At 39.1% G+C, this 7,103-nt stretch overlaps 1 long non-coding RNA gene across 1 annotated transcript; it reads left to right on the top strand.

Annotated features, from left to right (window-relative positions):
• Nucleotides 1-4,842: 4,842 nt before the first annotated feature.
• On the top strand, nucleotides 4,843-6,616 carry LOC120324036. The gene is made up of 3 exons (XR_005565035.1): nucleotides 4,843-4,905; nucleotides 5,684-5,740; nucleotides 6,498-6,616. It is a non-coding gene; the product is annotated as an uncharacterized LOC120324036 (long non-coding RNA).
• The last annotated feature ends 487 nt before the right edge of the window (nucleotides 6,617-7,103 follow it).

Raw genomic sequence — 7,103 nt, 5'->3', positions numbered from 1 at the left:
CTTAAACCCAAACCTCTTTAACCTGGGTGATTTCTTTCTGATCACAGTGAAGGTTTCCAATGCACTTTGGGAGAAAGCTATGTGTCCTGTACAACAGGTGTAAATCTCCCTCTGCCCACTGCCTCTCCAGTGGGGGATAGCAGGCACAAGGAAACTGCTCTCCCAACAGCCATGCTTGTTCGAGCTTGTGCTCTCTTACTGCTGAGGGAGAGTTTGAATGAGAATTACAAAAACAGAGTATATATCTTAAAGCCATGAGAGATACTGGATCTGCTTTGCACTTGTGCATCACTCTGGCAAAACGCTTAAGCATATACTTAGTTTTAGTCGTGGCATGTGGGTTTTATCAACCTAATAGAGCTGTTCACCTAGAATAATAAAAGATGGGGTTAAAAAGGACCTCAAGAGGAGGCCTGGCTCCAACCTCTGACATCTTACCTCAAGGCACAGTCATCAGCTTCTGAATCAAATACTTGTATAGCTTGTTCCTGCAAATCTTCAACAACAAGATTCATAATACTGTGAAGGCAATGTGTCCTATGCTACTTACTGTGTTTCAGTTTTCTTTGGTGGCTTGGGACCAGATTAAAAGAAATTATTGGATATTACATTTCAGAGAGCAGTTTTTTGAGTGGTTGTACTCATTTACTTATATCACTTGGAAGCAAGGCTGTAACTATTGTTGATTCCAAACCATTAAGGTGTAAGAGTGTTTTTATCTGGGTATATGCATTTACCTTTATCAGAAGGTGTGGTGGACATTAGAAGAAGTAGCATTGATATCTAAAGTGATTATGACAAATATAGGTGTAAACTTTGTAATGAGGTCTCTCCATGTCTGGTAGTTTTCGACTAGCAGCTTCCTGGTCCATACTCTGAAATTAAGTAAATTTGAGGTAGTTTTAAAAAGGAGTGTGTTTAGTAAGAGAGCATCTAATAGTTTTTAATAAGTCTTTCATGCAATATGTGTATTAATTTTGCAATGAAACTAGTTATGTAGAGAAGGTAGCAAAGGCCATTTAAGGAGAAAAGGATGTTATTTACTTCAAATGAATTACTTTTCACATTATCCTGCAGCATTACACAGGCACTGTTAGGCACCAAAAAAATAGCAGATATTTGCAAGAAAACCTCCTTACATTGAGTTATTGGGAGTTAATTATTGGTTGGCAATACAGGAGGGAGACTGTGACCCCTCTAGGCAGGACATAAGCATCTGCAGGTCTGTATCTGTCATCAGGGATCCTCTCTGGCATGTGATGGTGGAGGAGCAAAACCAAGTCTCTACCCTGTCTTCTCCCTTCAGTAGGGCAGTGAGACCTGAGGAGCACAGATGATCTGTGGCTGTGCCACCGTCAGGCCCTAAAAATGCACAGTCTCTCACCTGATGGGAAGGCAGACCCTTGGTGCCATCACAGTGATGGGACCTCTGCCTCTTTCATGAGATTTAGCCCTTCCTGGGCTGGTTTAGGGTTACATCTACTCCTCTCTCAGGCTGAGCAAGGACACAGAGCAATTGATTTCACTTCAGCTTCCAGTCAGTCTCTAGCCTGGGTGACCCAGATTTGGTTTTGACTGTAGACTCATGAGATTCAGATTTAACTCTTGCATATTCAAGGATGCAGCATTCATTTAAATGAAGAGCTGTATTCTCTGTCCTTACATTTTGAAGCAAACTTTCTGTTAGGAGATGGTGGATGCCAGTGCAGAAGGATCTGGAAAGGGCACTGACAGGATAGTACTGGGATGCTATCTCATCCCGGTATTATCCTGCTAGTGAGGGCTACCCCAGCCCTGGTTCTGCTGACTGGAGGAGCAGGTCTGGCATGTGTGGTATAGTGAGGACAGTTGGTTGGGTTTACTGTCCTGATGTAGCATATGGTGGTCAGCACAGGGATGCACCACAGCCTACTCCAGACAGCATTGCTCACACAGCTTGCATGCCTTATGAAGCCTTTTCCCATTTCTTGACCCTCCTTTTCATCACTATTTCTTATCCCTGTTCTTCTCCCAAATAAATGACCCAACCCTAGTCCCTTTTCCCCTTGTTGGTCACTTCCCAGAGGGGCAGATGGGCTTCATGGGCAGTGTAAGTCTGGAAATGGTATCAATGGTATCAAGCTGCAAGCTGAGGTATAAAGCATCACCGTTTTTTATGCATGAAGCCAGACTTTGCTTAATTCAGGATTTGTCAAAGCATCTAGAAAATTACTCCTTTTTTTTTTTTTTTTTGCCAGTTCTCCGAAGAAGCCACTGTTGGACTACATCCCTGTAGCAAGTGCTGGCCAGATCTTTCACAATATTGTTTATAGCTCATTTTTTAGGCTTGTTGCATGCAGTGAACGCTTGTGTTGTTTCAGGCAACAGCAGGTGAAATAGTGAAGAGAGAAAAAGATTAAAACTTTTGGAGGAGCACTCTGCAGCATTATTGCTTAGCCATGCATGCAGTACAGCTAAAAATAACAGCTAATGGAAGGGGAAGCTGAGATGATCTGTTGATTTATAATGGCTTTTTTCCTGGTTTATTGCTTGAGTGCCTTACCCACTGAAATTTAACATTGCAGCCTAACTGCCATTAGATAATCAAAGAATGTTCTTCTCTTCATTACTGTACATCCCTCTGAATTTCTTGGCATAATCCATTCTTTTCTAATATCATTCAGGCAAATTAGAAAGATGACTTCTAAACTAATCAAAGCATTTCCTTCTCTCCCAGTGATAGTTACAAGATGATGCATATAGGCTAAGAACCAGTGTGAGAGATACACATTCAAATCTGTCCTGGATCTAAGAAATGCACTTTGTCTGGATTTGTAGTTCTTTTCTGATTTGGGTTTATATCATTGGTCTGCACCAAGAAACATGGAGATAATAAATGTAGATGTCCAAACTTTCTTCCTTTCCAGATTCAGAATTATTCCTTAAGTCTTCTTTAGAAAAGGATTTTGTTACTAGTAGAAGAAAAAAAATGACAGACTATTGATCTCTTTGTATATTTTTTATTTTTAAAGGTACAGTAGACTGTACACTGAGAAAGTAATATTTTATATGGTTTGTAGAAAATAAATCTGTTTTATCAATGCAATAAAAAAGGAGCCAGATGTTTAGAGGAACATGTTCCATATGGAAGAGGCTTAAAATTGTGGAACTTGCTAAAACCATGCAAAGCTGCAATTATGGAGAAAACAGGAAGGCAGCTTCCTCCCTGAACATGCACCATTTCCCAAGGAGGAAGTGAGCCTTTTTTCTCTGCTCTTTGTTGATTTTGAAGCAGAGAGACAACTATTAAGTCACAACCATAAAAGGCTTACACTGTCAGTGACATCAGTGGTAAAACCACCCTTCTTCCCTCCCCACAACTCTAATTACACTTTTAAAATATTTCTGCTTCCCCTAAAAAAGGGTGGAGGATGCATGGATTCCTTTGTTTTATGGCCAGTACACTACCTAATGTAGGGGTATCAGCACTGTCACTTTTATGAACGTATTTCCAGCTTTACAGGAAGCTGAGGTGCCTACTAAATTTCCATGAAATGAAACCAAGCACCTCCTTAATTAGCTAATTTGATTTCACTTTATGACCCAAACTCACTGTGCTGAGGTGTGGCCTGCCACATCCCTAAGCACACCTTGCTGCCTGCTGATCTAGGTGGAAGTTTACTGATTGGCTTTAGCCTAGTGAGCACCACATGTTTATTGCCTAAAATGTCATTTAACAGGAGGAGGAACATGGCACTATGCTATGGAGAACCTATAATAGCATTTAGTTTTTTTAATGGGGGCTGAAACCAGTCTACGTGATACTAGAGGAGAGCGGTGGAGATCCCATGCCTTCCAGAGGACCTGCATGCTGCTCTGCTGAACGCTCCTAAGTGAGGCTGGATGCTGGTGTTTTCAGCAGTTGGGGTTTAATCCAAAAGCCCATAGCATTTTGCTCCAGTCCTCAGGCTGATTCCATGAGAAACTGAGGCTTTAAATTCCAAAAATGCTGTGAACTCCTCATCGTGCTGCACTGGTTGCTGTAACATAGGCAGTGCTGCATCTTCACCTTACCTTTAAATCAGGCTCTTGTTAGCACAGTCTGCTGTTATCTCATGTGGAAGTGCCATAGGTAGGTGTGAGGAGCAAAGGAAACCTACTAAATCCTGACTCTGTAAACCAGAGTTGAATGTTACATTTAAAAGTATGCCACGAAGCATTTGATTTCTGCATGACATTGTAGCTATATGTTTTGAGCAGAAAAAGGAGGCAAAATATGACTGAAAGTTGATCTTTGTGCAAATAAATCCCAGGGGACCAGTAAAAACATCCCAAATTGGTTGTGCTGCAGCTACCTTTGGTCTTTGGTTTTCTCTATATCTTTCTGACTTTGGGGACTTCATTCTTTACCTTATGGATGCTTGTAGTTGCCCTTGTGTTTTCTCTCCCACATTCCTGATGGGCAATTCTGAGGACTGTGTTTGGAAAAGAGAATATTTTCCCACTTTTTACCTATGCAGTGGATATCTTTTCCCTTGTGATGGATTTCCCTATCATACTGCTAGGCACTGCTTGTTCCTGATGACATTTCATTTCTAACCCTGAGTTTTTCCTGTCTGCTTGATGGGTGCATTCATGAGTGCTATAGGGACTACCTTGCAAACTGGTGACCATAAAGCGTATGTGACATCATAGCAGAGATGAGGAGATGGATGAAAGTAATGCTGTGTAATACTTGCAACACTTGATGCTCAAGTCTGAGGTGAGGGAAGGTGTCATTTCGGGACTCAGCAGCAGCAGCATCTGACTTTCTTCTCTCCTCCACCTGGGGCACCTGCTGATCTCTCCTGAGGACACAAATGAACTGAAATCTTTGGGGTCAGTGTAGGAGGATCTGGGCAATGATGAACGGGAAGATCAAACTAGGTGATTCAAGAGTCATCTTTATAATCACCAGTGCTTGCAGGAAAGGGTGGTATGGTTATGTCCTGGAAAGGGGCCAATGTGAAGCATCATCAACCTCAGCTCAATTTAACTAAGAGCATTTTTGTTTCTAGCTTGTTTTATCACACCAAACCAGCTACATTCATGGGATTTGGAGTAAGTGCTGCTGCACTGCACTGGAAGTTTTGACAGTTCTTTTAGTACCCTTTAACAGGCTTAAGAGATAGGCCAACGGGAAACCAGGATGACATCCTCTGGAGCACAGGGCTTCAAAGCAAATGGATCCCCCTCCCTTCTCCCCCTCGCCCCTCAAAGGGCAGTGCCTCAATGACTTTGGAGTTATAGCTTTTGCAGCTGCAGTTAAAAAAAAAGTGCTGCAAGTTGTAAGGAAGCAAGAAGTATTTGTGAGATCAGAAGCAAGTGATTTATGAAACAGTGAAAGGAAAAGATGTAGCAGCTTTAAATTCTCATGCACACATTTCTAGATAATAAAGTTTTGCGGTGGGGAAATAGTTTTTTAAATCCTCACCTTTTCTTCTTCCTCTGTGATCTGAGGAATCTCAATATCATGCAGCAGAAGCAAAGTCTATGTAGAGCTTTTTGTCCCTTAGGCCAGCATCTCCACATTCCCCAAATACATTTGAAAACATTATTTTCCTTTTTTCTGCATTTTCGTTTTTAAATCTTTAATATAGAATCAACTGCATAATTATTATTCTTCATATATTTTCCACTATTAACATAAATTCATTCCTTCAAGGATTTCTTTCATAGCCAGCGGTAGAAAGAAAGACACAACAAATTTGAGCTCATCTTGGTAAGGTTTTTTTATAAATTTTGTCTTTTTTATTTGTTGGAAATTCGGTGTCTTTTATAAGCTGAAGATTTACCAATATTAATGTATGTATGTAAGACAGAATGAGTTAAAGTACTGGTCTCAATTGTGATTTAAATCAGCAAGTAAACCCCTTCAGTTTAGATAATCTTTTTCAGGTCTTGATTTACTTTGTATAATTTACACATTTTCCAAATGGAAAGTTTAAGTCATTGTTTCATAACAATTAAAATACATTGATATGCATCTAATAATGTATTTTACACTAAAATTGGGGGCGGTTTAACAATTTAGAGGGTATTTAATACATGTACATTAAAGCCATAGCATACTTTACCACATGTATATTCAAATTTTAATGTTATCTGTAAGAGATAACACTATGAAATAAAGCCATTTTTATTATGGACATTTTTCTGGTTATTTTATCAAATGGCACATACACAGAGTCAGAATACAAAAATTCATTTAGAATGCCATGATAAGTTGCCTGTTATTAAGGGAATATGATAGATAATTCAAGAATAAGTATGTAAAAATAATCCATTTTTTAAAACCTACCTAATGTATTAAATGATAGAAAGTGTATCTTTAGGGATGGATTGGACAGATTATTTCAGGCCATCTTGTCTTTCAGTTTCAAACTCGAACTCGTGGGTGAAAATATCTTGTATGTAGTTTTTATTCCTTGACTAGAGAGAGAAAATTGGTTTACTTTTTTTTTTTTTTATTTCTCAAGTGGTTTCTTAGCATTGAGTGAAGTAACTACTGAACTGAACTAAGCTGGAGGAACTGAGAGGAAGAAGTGCTTTCTGCACCTGCAGAACAAGTTGCAGCTGTCAAGCACTGGTTTATCACTTCAGCAAATTCTTGTTCCAGGTGCTCAGCAAGTGACTTCCCCGAAGGCTGTTGTTTTGCTTTCTTAAAACTTCAGTAACAGCTTGCACTGCCTGAAAGCTATTTGTGGTTAATTTAAATTACAGAAATAGATGGCTTAATTGTCACATAAAAGATGTCAAGATTTTAAATGTCACGTAAACAGGTTTATTTTTAAATAAAAATACACTGTATTTATATTGTATTAAACTAGCAGCACTATCTGAATAAAATGAATGATAAAGGAACAAAAATGCCCAATAACCCACATATTCCCTTTTGGAAAAGAGAATGAAATAACATTTTTCTTGAAAGTATTCTCTAAAATGTAGTCCCTTTTTACTTAAGTCAATAGAAGGAATGTATGAGTTACTGAAGAAATTTGTATCTCCTCTACTCAGTTTATTAATACATTATTAAAATTTTAAATATTTTTTTAAGTACCCAGAGGCCTCTTGGCTATGACTTG

The sequence above is a fragment of the Pipra filicauda genome, unplaced genomic scaffold, assembly GCF_003945595.2.
Source record: "Pipra filicauda isolate LSUMZ 115617 unplaced genomic scaffold, ASM394559v2 scaffold117_size3949168_pilon, whole genome shotgun sequence".
NCBI classification, from domain to species: Eukaryota; Metazoa; Chordata; class Aves; order Passeriformes; family Pipridae; genus Pipra; species Pipra filicauda.
Note: the sequence above shows the minus strand (reverse complement) of the source record. Positions and strands in the feature narration are given on the sequence as shown.